Here is a 15,498-nt window from a genome sequence, read left to right on the forward strand (position 1 = left end):
GGAAAGTAGGATGAGAAAGATGGCAGGAGGGCAGAGGGAGATAGGGAAGGGAGGGAGGAAGCACATCCCTGAGAGCCCTTGCATTGTGATCTGAACTGTTCTTCTCCTTGTAAGGACTAGACTGCAAGGTCCTTGAAGGCGTGAGACAATGTTCCACCCACAGCATCCAGGGACAGGCTCTGCTGAGACCAGGACTCGGGGAATGTATTTGATTGATCCACCTTCGCCCAGCTAGTAAGCGCTCAGTTTCACTGCCCTCGCAATCCAGCAAACCTGCTTGTTTTCACTTCCTTGGTCTTTTGCTGCTATTCACACACAGCCTCTCTGTTTTTCTCACTTTGTCATGAGCTGAATTGTGTTCCTCCCAAAAGATATGTTAAACTGTCAACCCCTCAGTACCTTAGAATGTGACCTTATTTGGAAATAGAATTGTGGGAAATTTAATTAAGTTAAGATGAGGTCATACTGGAAAAGGGTGGACCCTTAATCCAACACAACTAATTGTCCTCTGAAGAGGAAGAGACACACGGGGAGAAACACCATGTGAGGACAGAGGCAGAGATTGAAGTAATGTGTCTACAAGTCAAGGATTGCTAGGCTTCCCCAGGAGCTAGAAGAGAGGCACAGAAGAGATTCTCTCTCAGAGCCCCCTGAAGGAGCCAATCCTGCCAACATGCCTAGGCATGAAGAGTGACTTCCAAAAGATAAAGAACCACCACACGTTGCCATTTTGCCTCCACGTAGAATTGTTAACATTGAGGCTTTTGTTCAAAGTCAAACTGTTAGAAATATACGCCTGGTCCCTTACACAGTCATGGTGAACCATGGACTCAGAGACAGGTTAAAATCCCAGCCCCATCACTCTTTACTTGTGCAAGCTAGGGCAAGTTATTAAATCTCCCCAACGCTCCGATTCCTTATCTGAAAAAATGAGAATGGAAATACAGATGTCACAGATGTCGAGAAGGATGCAATGAGAATGTCCCCGAGGAACTGAGCCTGCGTACTGTGGGAACCCAGCGAATCTTAATTTCTTAACTTTTGTTCCCATCACATTTACTCCAGACTAGAAAAAGGAAGAAACGAGTTCTATTTTCACGAAAATCTTTGTCTGTTTGTCACATTCAGCTCAAGTTGGAAAAGTTGTCAGAAATAATAGGAGTGCGTAAAATAATCTCTCTCAGCCTTGTCGTTAATAGTAAGTGTTACACAGTGCTAGCGAGATCCTCCATCAGAAAACGAAGGCCCAGGGATGTTCACTCGACTAGACTGGGTACAAAAAGAAAACGTGAATCGGAAACTCCAGAAAGATTTCCAAAACCCAGAGCAGGAATAGAAAGAGCTTTCTGGTTGCCTCTCTGTGAAGGATCAGGTAGCACAGCAGATGGGGGAGTGGACAAGAATGACAGACGCGCAACAGACCCTGGGTCTCATTAACCAGCTAATTCACTTAACCAGAATGCTTCATTTCCTGAAAATTCCAGTGAACTCGGATTTTACAATATGCTAATGTTTGAAGGATATGGTTTTTTCCTTTCCATCAATGGCTGCAAAGATGTCCTGTGGTGCGGTGAACAGAATCTAAGGCTGAGAATGATGGCGCCAGGACTTAGGAGCCAGCTCTATCATTAACTGACCAGAAACGAGCCAGTTCTTCTGTCTAATCTCAGAATTACTCTTTGTCTAATGCAAGGTAGGACTAATGATCTCTGAGGTTCCAAAATCTATCATTTTATAGATTCCTGCTCCGTTTTCAACCCTTTGCCCAGATTCTGCAGCCTCCATGAAGGCCCACCTTATCCCTTGGTTGGCCTTGAACAAGTAGCTATAAAATGTGACAGTTGGACCAGATAAACTCTAAAGTTCCTTTGGGACTTGACATACTTTTAATTTAAGGATATGCTTTTAAACTATTATTATAATTATTCATTAAAGGATTAAACTGACAAAACCTTCATCTCAAGTGTTTGTGGTGAAATAAAATGAAGCAGCTCTTAAAGCCACATTACATGGTGTTATAGACTAAATGTTTGTGTGCCCCCCAAATTCATCTGTTGAAATCTTAAGCCTCGATGTGATAATATTAGGATGTGGGGCCTTTGGGAGATAATTAGGTCATGAGGTAGAGCCCCAATGCCTGGGATTAGTGCCCCTGTAAGGAGAAATACAAGAGAGATGATTGTCTCTGCTGTGTGACAGCACAAGGAGAGGAGGGCTTGACCAAGAGCTCAACCATGCTGGCGTCCTGACTGAAACATGGCAGGTGGAAAAATTACTGGGCTCGAGTTTTAGTTCTGATCGAGTTGTTAACCAGCTTTGCCATCCTGGGCAAGTCAACACACCTCTCCAGGACATTGAACTGGTTAGTCTTAGGGTCCCTTCTAGCTCCTTATTCCTAAGACTTGCTACTCTGCTGTAGAATTATCCCTCCAACTTCAATGAGATTTTTTAAGTAGATAATCTGCAGTGAGGAGGAGCAGAGAGTGGAATTAGAAGAGGGAATGCATACAAGATGAACTCTTAATGATGCAGCTTTACTTGCTAAGACTCAAAGTGTCTCCCTAAGCAAAGCCACAATTTCGCTGCACTTTCTTTCATGTGAAGCCTCAAAGCCCATGACAGCTTCAGACCCTACACAAGGGTGTTTCTTCTTTTTCCACTCTTTTTTTGATTTGGATTCTTGAGTCTGGCATGTTGGCTTTATAAGACTGCTGTGCCAGTTTTAGTCATTAGAAAAAGTAGGGCTCAAATGCAAACCGCCGGGTGAGATTACTTACTGCTCCAGCTTGCCAGTTGGCTTCATTTGACTTGTCTTGAAACAAGTCTCTGACCTTGGCCCCTGGACTCTAAACAAAAGGAGGATGAATTCTAATGAGCCCTCCCCGACCAAGGGTGATGGAACAATCAAACACATTAGTTCACATAATAGACCACTTTGAAACTGGTCACATAGAATGAGTAGCGTCACCAGTTTTCAAAGGACACGATTGAACTTGAAATGGTTCTAGTTTTGTAGGAACTTTTATGTAGCAGAATACTTGGGGCTTCTCTGACTGTAGTTAATCTGAATGCTTTATCTTACCAAGAATGTCAAAATGATATTTCAGTACTTCATTTATTCAGAGGCCAGAGTAGTAACAGTTTGGACCTTGGGCCCCGTGTACAAATACAAAATCCATCTGAACAACTGAAATAGCTTCCTAGAAAGTTTTTGTTCTAACTAAAGCCCGTGTACTCCTCCTTCTCCTCAGGGTCTCTCGCAGCAGTTTATTGTCTCTTGTTCAACACACAGTTCCACCAGGTTTAACCACAGATGGTTGCCAAGGTCTAGAGAAGATTAGATATGGAGAATCAGAACTAAACATGGGTATGAGAAGCCTCTGGCATTAGGAAAAAATAAAGCTGACATTGTGAGATGAAAAAAATGTCTAGTTCCACCTTGAAATTATAGAAGTAGAATGACAGTTTTATATTAGGGCGAGTGGTCTCATGCAGCTCTGAAGAAAACGTGTAGATTTATATTTTTCCTCTAAACATGTCTTTCTTCTTGCAGAAAAAATTGACTAGATTAAGGTATGAATTGGGTAATTTATGTAATTTTGTTGCTACCGCCAGTTTTATGGGAGACCTGGTAGTCTTGTTTTCCTCTTAAGCTATATTTGATAACATTATCTACAACAAATAAGACATCTAAGGGGTATGCTATTAAGGTTTTAGAGATGGAAAATGGGATTATAAGGGTGACTTTATTCCAAATCATCTCATGTTTAGATTTGCCAGTGCTCTCATTAGCTGAGAGTTGCCATTTTAGGACTCCGGGTCCTATTGCTCATCAGAACATCGATAGATTTGCCATCCCAGGACAGAAAGTCATGCTTTCTTTTCTTGGAGGACTCCTGGGAGCAGATACTAGATCTCAGCTCTGTCATTTACTAGCTGTGTGGCCTTGGGCAAGACATGCCTTTCTCTGGGCCTTAGTCTCCTGATCTATGAAACGAAGGCTTTGGTAGATTATACCTGAGATCCTTGTAGCTCTGACATTTTATATTCATAACTTTCCATTGTTACATCCAGCATCTATTATTCTGATTTCAAGAATCTTCTTCCTGTCCAGTTCCTCCTCTTTTAGTTACTTTCTCTCGATTTGTGTTCTGTGTGGGGTCATGGTGAATTCCATAGCAGCTCCCTCCTTGCCTATAAAGTCCCTGCTCCAGATTATCATAAAAGATCAAGAAAATTAAAACCCACCCCTTAGCCTGGACTATAAGGCCTTTGCAGTCTTGCTCCATTTTGCTTGTCCCTAATGTATTTATTTCCCTTTACTCTTCCAAACGAACATTCCATTACAGCTAAATCAGATATGCTACCCACCTCTCTCTCTTTTAGGCTCCGTTCTCTAATATTATCCACCATGTAACTCTTCGCTGACCTCTCAAGTTCACTCCAATATCGCTTCTTATCTGAAGCACTAGTCTGGCCCTAGTGCTTTCCATTTACTGGATTTTCTGGTTAGTTTCTTTATCTTTCCAAGTAAATTACAAGCTTCTCCACTCAGATATCAAGTGATTCTTCCTTCTGTGTCCCCACAATGCCAAGTGCAGTTAGTCTACTGATTGGAAGGGATGTCTGACAGCATCACCTATTGGTTAGAAGAGACCGCCTCCCAGTTAGGCACCAGAATTAGGAATTAACATTTTGTTGCAGTGTCAAAGCACCCTGACAATGACTCCTGGCCACGTCACACATGGCTCTCTCATATTATACCAGCAGAGAGGATGTTTTATTCCCTTCAGCTGGGCGGGAAATCCCAGTGACTGTAAACCATGAGAGGTCACTGTTGGGAAGAGAATGGCTGTACAGGCTGAGATTTGCTACACTGAAGACCCTCCCCACACAACACAAATACTTACAGCTCCAATATCAGTTCATTTTCTCTGAAACTGTCTCTCATATGGAGAAGAACATCCCAATACCTTATGCCTTCTTTCTTCGTTTAACCAAGTAAAATGATGCTTTTATTGAGAATTTCACATTTTTAATTCTCCCTTTTTTGCTTACAAATATCCTTTATATGAGTAGGTTGATTTCGATGAGACTTTTGCAATATTAACGAGATACACCTTGAAGTCCATTGTGTTTCAGCAAACACCTCGAAACAAAATGGCTGCCACCAGCTGTGTTAAAAAATGGCACATCTGTCGTTAATTTGAATTTGTATGATTGAAAATTTAGAGTTGCTGTTGCATTGGGTGTGTTCATGGGCCATAGTTCACCTAGGACACTATAAGAATATATACTCCTGGTCTTAAGAGCCTTATCTAAAATGTGAAAATAATTCTTGGGCAGATTTATAAAACATTGATCAGAATGCACAGCAAATAGGCCAGTTAAGTTTGTGGGCATTTTGAAATTATCATGGGTGATATAAGCATATTTCCATCACTAGTGTTTAATAAAAGCCATTTCTGAGTCTGGGCCAAGGGCTTTGGCACATGTTCAATGCAAGTAGAAGGAGTTAATGGCCAGTAATAAAAAGAAATGGAGCCAAGGAATATGTAAGCTGTGTGTCCCTAGAGAGTTTGGAAGTGGTAGGAGAAGGGACATTTCTCAAGACATGCCGGGTGGGCTGTACGAGTGGCACGATAATCAATATTCATTGCAAGTAGAATCCACCTGACCCTTCCTGGGAAAGGGAGATGAGGAGATGGGATGCCAGGCTGATCTCATGAGGTCCATGTTTCATTTGCTTATTTCTATGACTAACTACAAGTTATTCTGTTTGCTTCATTCCCAATAGAACCACATTTAAAGAACCCACAGGCAGGTGGGAGGGAGAGTTTTAAAATAGGCAGGGGTAGAGGGAGGATACTTTATGGCATTTCATCTGATAATAAGAAAGTCGCTTTCTCTCTCTCTCTCTCTCTCTCTCTCTCTCTCTCACACCATCACACACACACACACACACACACACACACACACAGGTTGTCTGCCTTGGAATTCTCAAATTATTTTATCTTTGGAGACCATGTGTGGTCAGATGATGGGTGGGATGCTGCAAGTCTCCTGCATTTGTCCTACCAGAAACCTCCCTAAGTGTCAAAGTCAGAAAAAACGGCAGAGGCCTCTTATCTTAAGGTTGGCCTGGGGGTGAGACAAGGCAAAATGTGGGGGAAAAACTTCCAGCTTCGGGGAGAGGAGAAATAACATATACCATGCTGTAGACGCCTAGTAATTGCTATTACTTAAAACATTTATCTTCTCACGGTATCACTGAAAACGTCCTGAGTGCTAGGTCTGGGTTCCTTGCTCTCAGTATGAAATACAGAAAATCCTGAAATTCAGATGAATGAATCAGGTGGTTTGCCCAAATATACCTCTGGGACATGGGTGGCAGCCCTTGTACCAGAAACTGTTTCTATGATGCTGTGCACTGCTCCGAGCTAGACAGCATGAGCCCATGGTATGTGCTGCATCTCTGGAAGTTTCTGGGAAACCAGATGAGGCCAGGTTCTTTTCCTGCTTCTGTCACATATTTGGGCAAAGCATTCACTGGCTCTCTCAGCTTGGGTTCTCCATCTGTTAATCGGTAGTGGTGATGGGGTAGGAGTGATCGTGCTTGCCCTGTGGCTCCTAGGCAAGGTGTAGGGATTGTGGCATCCGTATCTGGGACAGGCACTTGAATGCTTTCTCTCATTTGATCTTGACAACAGCACTTTGAAATGAATATTATCTCTGTTTTATATATGAGGGACTAGACCTCTAAGAGGTTAAGTAACCTTCTTAAGGTATGAGGTTTGGTAAGAGGCAGAAGCTAGGATTCCAGTCCAAGTCTTGTGCTATTTTCACTGTACACAGAAGCCTCAAAGGGGATAATGGCTGTGGTTGTTTCCTGGATGCATGAAAAGTTGTCCTAATGTAAGAGGTGCTGGTTGGTGTCTCGATTTAAAAATATGGAGGGACCAGGGTGAGATAGAGAGGACCCAGAGCTCTCTGATAATTAGGGCAAAGCTGGACACAGCCCCTGGCCTTCCCAGTCATCTGTTCCATCTATTTTGAATGTTCTGGATTGACTGATTGATTGATTGATTGATTGATTGACTGACTGACTGATTAAATATTTACTGAGTGCTGCCAGTGGCCAGGCACTATACTCAAGGTCAAGTTGCAGCTTGTAGAGAGGGGAGCAGTAGGCCATCACAGTGGATGTGACAGGGATTCTCAGAGAAGAAAAACAGAACTGGAGAAACTTACTATCTAGAAGTATAGAATGTAAGGTGGGGGAGGAGGGGAGAGCTAGAGAATACAGAAGCAAGAAGCATCTGAAGAGGTGTCCAGGACCAGGCAAAATAGCCAGAATCAGGTATTTCTCATTGAATTTCAGTAGGTGAGACTGAAGATTGACAGATCCACAGATGTGGAAGCTAAGGGTCGTCCAGCCTGTCCTTGAATGGCCTTCTTGATGACTCTGGTCGGGGAGTGCCTTTGCTATCCTGGAGAACCAGCTAGAAAGCCAGTTGGGTAGGCACTTTCCAATTTAGGAAGGACTGGGAGCAAGTCAAATGCCTTAAGAGAAAAACCACTGGGAGCCATTTGTTTCCTGTGGCCTCTGAGCTCTGCTGCCCTCACTTGTCATACTGTGGGTCAAACCCTGGGAGCCCCTCTGTGAGACTCCCATCCTGCATGCCTCTCTCCAGCCTCACATGCTGGCTGCCCAGAGGTCAGAGGGAAGTGCAATGGAGGGATTCCAGCTGCAATTGGAGACAGCTGATCCTGGAGCTTGCAAATGAGCATTAAGTGCCCATCACCTTGTTCTTCCCCAGTGATTTTAGGAGTGTTCTCGTTTCCATACTAGATTTAGACTCCTTGAAGACAGGGGCTTGTATTTTCTACTCTTCTTGTATTTTCTATGGTGACTGACACCAATCCAGGCAGAGAAGCTGTTTGTTATTAGCTGATGGGATGATAGTTGGTGCTATGGTAGAGCAACTATTTAGAGAGCTGTAAGGAAGGGCACTCTGAGTTTTAAACTTCATTTAGTCACAGAGTCATGGAATGCAGCAGGCTGTGGTGCTGACATCTCTTTTATAGACGGGAAGACGAGTGCCACCGGAACCTAAGTGAAATGGAAGGTTAGACAAGAGCTTGAGGAAGCTCAGAGCAGCCTGATCACCCATGATAAGGCAGGTGAGTCATTTAAGGGCTTAGCAGAGTTAAGTCTGCACCTGTGTGTTTTCATTTCTGGGCCTTTGTTCTTGCCACCAAAATATCACTCACCTACTCTCTTAAAGGAGCCCTGAACTAAGGGGAAGAACAAAGTTTCATGTACATGTGCTGCCTGCTGACCCCCTGTCTGGCTGGATGAGGGACTGAGGTCAGCGCGCCTTGCCTATCATGGGTGATCAGGCTGCTCTGAGCTTCCTCAAGCTCTTGTCTAACCTTCCATTTCACTTAGGTTCCGGTGGCACTCGTCCCACAGTGGATCAAGTGCACATTCCTCTTACTGCCTTCCTCTTCTCTTCCCACCCTATTCAAACCCTGCCAGGCCTTTGAGGCTTCGTTGAGTTCGATACAATGCAATGCAATTCAACAGACATTTACCCAGGACCTCATGAATACAAGGCATCGTGTACCCCGGGGGTGTTGACGATACTAGGTGAATAAAACACACTCTCTGTTCAAGGCTCAAGAGGAAGATAGATTTGTAAATAATTAAGATCCACTGTTCAAGATTGAGAACAGGATCACTTATTGAGCAAATACAAATTATCAGACTCCATCCCAGGAACCGTACATTTGTCATTGCTAATCCTTCCAAAGCCAAGAAAGAGAGGTGTTAGATGCATCCCAGTTTTATAATCATCAGTCTGGAGGCTAAATTCATACTCCGCCCCTTATAAATTATGTGTCTTTGGGCAAGTTACTTAACTTCAATGCATCTCTCAACTACAAAATAAGGATAACAAAACTTTCTTTATGGGATGAATGTGAGGATTCAATGATAAAATCTGCACAAAGGGCCTAGTGCTGGGTCAGTGCTTGACAAATGTGACTAGAGACCCAGACACTCCAGGAAAAGTGGAATGACATCCACAAAGAAAGCCCTCAGCAGAGGTCCGGGCAAGCTGCCATTGCAGAACAGAGGCTGATGTGGGTTGGAGCAGGTCACAGGCAGGATGCATCATTTGAGCCATGTCTCTAAAGTTAGGGAGGATTTGGTGGGGGAAGAGAATGGTGGCCACCAAGGGGCTCTAGTTGCTGCTGCCCTGAGTGACCTGTCTTCTTGATGTTCGCTGACAGGGGTCTCGGCTGGGTTACCCGATTCAGTGACACAGTGCAGTAATGGGGACTGGCGGGACTTTCTTGGCATTTCCTCTCTTTATTTACTTAATGCCTTTCTCAAACAACGTATCAGCTACAATTGTCCCTAGCTTGGGAAATGGAGATCCTTGAGTTCTCATTACATTAGTGACCTGTGTAGACCAGAACCTATTGCAGACCATCTGCGGTAAGGTACCTGGACTGCTCCTGGCTTCAGCACTAAATAGACCAGTTTTTTTGGCTGCTCACATACAAAGTGGTGGTGTGCTCTGCATTAGAATTTATCAGCGATGGGAACCCTAGGCAATTCATACTGTTTAAACCAGGTGTCCTTAAAAATGTCCTCTGACTTCTGTTGTCCAAGGTCATGGGGTGTGGCTGTTGGGTAATATGATTTTCCAATGACCTCCATGTCAGTGAGAATTGAAAAATCAGATGAGAGCCTGAGGAAGCAAGCAAGCAAGCAAACAACATCGTCGCGTGGCAAACTACAACAACAGCAGTAACAACAAACACGATGGAAAAAATCAATAAATATTTGTGGTCTACAATGAATGAATGAATACATGAGTGAAATTTCCTGAAGAAAGTCCTATTACCAAAACCATCAGCTTCTTTGAGAGGACTATGGAGAACGAGGCTTGTTTCCTGGGAACTGTCAGTGCAGAATTAAGTGTACTTGGTGGCCTTTCCATTCCTGGTAATGAGTCATGTAGGAGTGTTCCCACCCCTAGCTGTGGGCCATCTCAAGCCTAATTAGAGACAGGGACTGAGGGATGCTGCTGGGAAGCTGCTGGGAAGCTGCTGCGCCTGGGATGTCAAGGTTGAAATTCGCCCTGGTCTGAAATGCTAACGGCAAGCCTGCCAGGGCTACCTTCTTGAGTTTATCACTGCAAGCTGGGCATTCTCTCATGGGCTCTTAGTGTCTACACTTCTAGGGCTTAGCCGCTTTGGATAACAAGGCCAACACTAAGAAATGCTTCCTTTTCCGAACACAACATACCCATAACGTGATGCAAGTGTTCCTAGGGCACTTTATCTTTCTGAAGGTGCTATAGCATTCATACTTCCATTTGAAATCCACAATAAGAGGGGAGGGGTTCAGTGAGGACACTAGGTGAATAAAACGCACCCCCAGTGAGGGGGGATTGTTGTCTCCAGTCATAAGATATGCAAACTGAGGGTCAGAAAAAGTACACGAGTGCTTTAACATTAATCAGGGGCAAGTAGTCAAGGCAGGATTAGAACTTGCATCTCCTGACTCCCATGTCTCTTTCTTTCATGACAAGTTGCACCCAAAAAAGATGTCTGCTCAATGAGTAAACTTAGGGCCAGTTTCCCCGCAGGGCTCTGGGTAAATGTTCTTGCCTTCTAAGCTCCCTCCCCTCATAAAGAGTACACTTAAACCCTTTCCTGCCTCTCTCAGCTTGAGTCCACAGAATCGCCTGGCTGTTTGGTATAAATGCAGACTTGGGGTGCCAACCCCAGAGATTCTGATTCTGTAGCAATCTACATTTTTGACACACTCACTCACTGGTTCTGGTGCATGTTAAACTTTGCAACTTGCTGGTTTAAGAAATATCGTGAATTCTGAAGATCACTTGAGCCAGACATCATCTCACGTGTAAGTCCGTTCCCCTTGAAAGGTAAGTAAAAAAGAAGAAAAAGAAAAGAAATGAGAACGGGCTTTCTTTTCAAATGGTCTGCTTTTTCTGCCTTAAACGTTCTCTCTCTGCTCTCCTGCTTCTCCCCACCTTCCAAGCTCTCTCCGCACTAGTCTCTCCGGTTTCTGAGCTGCATCACACTTACCTCACTACGGAGCCACGGCGGGTCTGCCACGGCGGGTCTGCTTTTGTGCTTCTGTGTCCCTACCCTGGGCACTCTCTAAGGGTAAGTTTTCTGTGTTCCTAAGAGTACTTAGCATAATGCTGCAGACAAATCTCAGAATGAGCCATTTAACTCTGCGGAACTCTGCCCAGCACCACTCCTTCCATCTGTGTGGAAAATCCAGAGGTGACTGTCGTAGAGGCAAAGACCAAGGCTCTGAGTCCCTACCAGGTATAAAGCCCCAACTAAAATCTCAAAACTTCCTTCAAAAATATGGGGACTTAGAAATAATAAGTATTGGTGAGGACGTGGAGAAAGGGGAACGCTCGTGCACCTTTGTGGTGATTGTAAATTGCTGCAGGCAATCTCACAAACAGTGTGGAGGTTCCTTAAAAAATTAAAAATAGAACTACCATATGATCCAGCAATTCCGCTTCTGGGTATTTATCTGAAGACAACAAAACACTAATTCAAAAAAACATATGCACCTCTATGTTCACTGCAACATTATTTATAATAGCAAAGATAACCTAAGTGTTAGTTCTCTCATCGACAGATGAATAAATAAAAAAGATGTGTCCGTCTGTCTATCATCTACCTGTTATTCTATCTACTGATAGAATACTACTTTACCAAATAGTCATAAAAAGAAAGAAATCTTGCCATTTGTGATAACATGGATGGGACTTGAGGGCATTATGCTAAGTTTGAATTAAGTCAGACAGAAAAAGAAAAATATCATATGATCTCACTTAAATGTGGAATCTAAACAAATAAAAAATACAAAACCAAGTTCACTGATACAGAGAACAAGTTGGTGGTTATCAGAGGTGGAGGGTGAGGGGTAGGTGAAATGGATCAAAGGTACAAACTTTTAGTTATAAAATAAATGTCTAGGGGATGTAATGTACATCATTACATTACATGGCAACTATAGTCAATAGTACTGTATTATATCTTTGAAAATCGCTAAGATAGTAGGTTTTACAAGTCTTCATCACACACAAAAAATTGTAACTATGTATGTGGATGGATGTTAACTAGACTTATTGTGCTGCTCATTTTGCAATATATACAAATATGGAATCATTATGTTGTACACCTGAAACTAATATAATGTTATATGTCAATAAAAAGAATAGGTGAGGAATCAAAATCATGTACTAAACATGACTATTGACAGGTCACCTGATCAAGAGCTGGGGTGATGGAGGTGCAGGGTGTAGGTCTAGCCCCCAGGTGGGCCTGTTAGTTGGTCATGGACATCAGTCTTGCTGGGTCAGTTGTCCGGATCCAACAGAACGTCAGGGGAGGTGGCAGGAGGTGTGCACACAGTCACAGCTGCTGCTGGAAGAAGCACTCAGACACAAAGCCCCTGCTCAATGTGAGCACAGGAAACTCGTCTTTGTCATTCAAAGGAAAGGGATGCAGCCCTCCTACAATAGTAATAATCATGATAATAAAACTTTATGTTTGCTTAGGGCTTTGCCATTACCAAGCCTCTTCCCTGATCTTTTCACAATCACCTACGAATTAGGTAAATTGTTACCTCTAGTTTAGGGAGGAGGAAATGAAAGTTCCCAGAGGTTAAGTGAACTGCCCCAGGTGACACAGCTGGATGTGTTAGAGCCCTGTTTCCTGATGCCGAAATTTCATGCTCTCCCCATGACACCACATTGCTTCTCACCCACGGGCCACACCTTTTTAAGATGTAAACTCCCAGAGAAATACTTTTCCATAAAGATCTAACTCATTTTACATGCAGAGCTTATTTCATAAATTTAAATTAAAAAACCAGAAAGAAGTGCATTTTTAAATACATTTAATCAGTCATTAAAAAGGTGTTAACGTAGTACTGAGTACCGAGTAAAAGCATTGTGCCCGGCACTGTGGGGGATACAAGCGGTGTAAGGCATGGACCCATCACCCTAGTTCTCTATCGGGTGATCTGTTAACAATTGTGTGTAGTCTGCTCATATTTTTGAAGAGAGTTTTGAGATTTTAGTTTGAGCTTTACACCTAGGGACTCAATGCCTATCTGGTGACGGGCTTTGCTTCTCCAACAACCATGTCTGGATTATTCACACCGATGGGGGTAGTAGTGCCCAGCAGAGTCCAGCAGGGTTGAATGGTTCATTCTAAGATTACTGTTAAAGAATCATTTGTCTCCATGGACATTATCAGATATGGTTCCCACCCTCAGGGAATGTAAACAAAGCGATATGTACAAGGCATGTCCATTGGTCCACAGAGCTCTGAGCATGCCACGGGTGTGTTTTCAGTGTGTGAAAGTAGCAGTAGCTTCTATCTATGTATGCAAATGTCTGCCAAAGCCCAGAAGAGCTAGGCGAGTAGCTTGATGCCACTGCCAAGTGCCTGGTGGCAGCAGCTTGTTAGTTCCTAGCTCAGGACTCCACCTACCTCTGGCTTCACTCAGAGACCTCACCTTAGAGTGGAACCCCCAAAGTGTTCTCACAGCTGCAGGTCCTGAAGCAAGGGCATGGTGGGGTTTAGATGAATTTCTTAGAGCCATTAGCCAGAAGACATTTGGCTCAGCACCTTTTTGAATGCCAAGTGCTCAGGTTGTGGTTTAAAAATTCTTCACCTTTTTCGTCTTCACCCTGTCCCCTCATCCCAATTAGTTCTCTGCCAGGGACTGTTCCTCAGCTAGTAGCTAACAGTGAATGATGTGTCTGAGATTCCCCTGGGGGATGAGTGAGTGAGGTGTGTGTGTGTGTGTGTGTGTGCGCGTGCGTGCGTGCATGTGTGTGTATTGGCACATGCTCACGTGTGGGCATGGGGGTGTGGAAGTGGGAGAGGGTGATCCAAGATCAGAACTAACACTGGGGACTCTGAATGGGCACATAATTTCCCCTGAGGGTCATGCCCAGCCTCCGAGCATTCCATCTCCTACAAGAAGTGATCAGATGGAACTATGCCTGGTTGAGGGTAGCTAATCTGCAAGGGAGATTTTTTTTTTAGTTCGTGCCCCACCTCTCCTTTCCTCACCTTCGTGGATTTCAGTTCATTTATACATGGATTCGGTTGCTTGTTAGTGTGTTCTGCGGTGCCTCCCTAAGGATATAACTCTGCAGATGGATGACATTTTTTATTTTCTTAATATTATTCTTGGCTTTTTGGAGAAGAGTTTTTAATGATTATTCCTCCTGGTATTATTTTAGTTTCCAACTACGATGTGGGGATACTCTAGCACACTGCTATTTTGTAAATGGATGTATATGCTTATTGTTAATTGATTCCCCAAACGGGCCCCAAACGTTTGCATTTAGATTGTGTATTAGACTGCTTACATGCCACTGGGCTGGCCCCCTGCCAGCTGGGGGCTCTTAGCTTGCCAGAAGCACGGTGGACACATCTCATTTCCCTGACACCTGTGCAAACCAGCTTGCCTGCCCTTTGCTTTGCTCCCAGGGAGAAGGAGCTAAGGCTTTTGGACACCTCTGTCGAAGAGGTGTCCAAAAGCCTCAGATCTACCTGTTCTTTTCCTGTAAGAAAAGGACTAGAAAAAAATTTCAACTCTAGTTCCCTAGACTTTCCATCTTTTTTGTGAAAATGCAAAAGAAGGTGAGCTCTGGTCACAATGTCTTAATCCCTGGTCTTCAGTGGCTGAATTCAGAGGACATCAACGGGAACCCCTCCTCTGTGAAGCCCTCCCTGTGTCCTCATGAAGTTCCAGCCCTTTCCTCCAAGTTCTTCCTGTCACTGCTGGGTCCCAGCAGTTGCAGTGCTGTTTTACTTACTAATATGTCTATTTCCTCTCTAGACTGTCAAAGTGGGCTGGGATCTTTTTTTTTTTCCCCCACTGATAATCCTGGAATCTAGATCTGGTTGCTAAATAGATCGAATAAATGAACAAACGACCAAAAACAAATGCTATCACAGAGGAGTTATGCTGGAGTACATGCAAACAATGGATGTATAACTTTTTAGAAGAATTATTATCTATTTTTTTTAAAAAAATCACAGTATTTAATAAAGTATGAAAGCTAAAGTGTATAGCACATGGTGAACAGGATCCAATTTGTATCAGCTATGGAAACAAGACGGAGTATCTGAAAGATGTCTCAGACATGCTATAATAAACCAGAGCTGTGATCTATGTTTGGCAGGTAACAGCTCTTTTAAAGCATGGGGTTGCGACTGGGAAAATATATTACGCATCTTATTTGTTATTCTATATGATAGAGTAGAAAGCAGATTGAATCTAGAAGTTCTATTTATTATTATTGATTATTGATTTAGAGTTATGAATTCGAATTGAAGGTTCCAAAGTTAAGATTACAGTATTAATTTAGACATTCCAGTTCAACGATCTTCTACAACAGTTTCAAT

At 43.3% G+C, this 15,498-nt stretch overlaps 1 protein-coding gene across 1 annotated transcript in view; it reads right to left on the reverse strand.

Moving 5' to 3' along the window:
- Positions 1–15,498, reverse strand: part of SLC14A2 (solute carrier family 14 member 2) — a 152,736-nt gene that overhangs the window by 128,593 nt on the left and 8,645 nt on the right. The gene's annotated exons all lie outside the window — the stretch shown is intronic.

This window comes from Pteropus medius, unplaced genomic scaffold (assembly GCF_902729225.1).
Source record: "Pteropus medius unplaced genomic scaffold, Ma_sr-lr_union100, whole genome shotgun sequence".
Taxonomy (NCBI): domain Eukaryota; kingdom Metazoa; phylum Chordata; class Mammalia; order Chiroptera; family Pteropodidae; genus Pteropus; species Pteropus medius.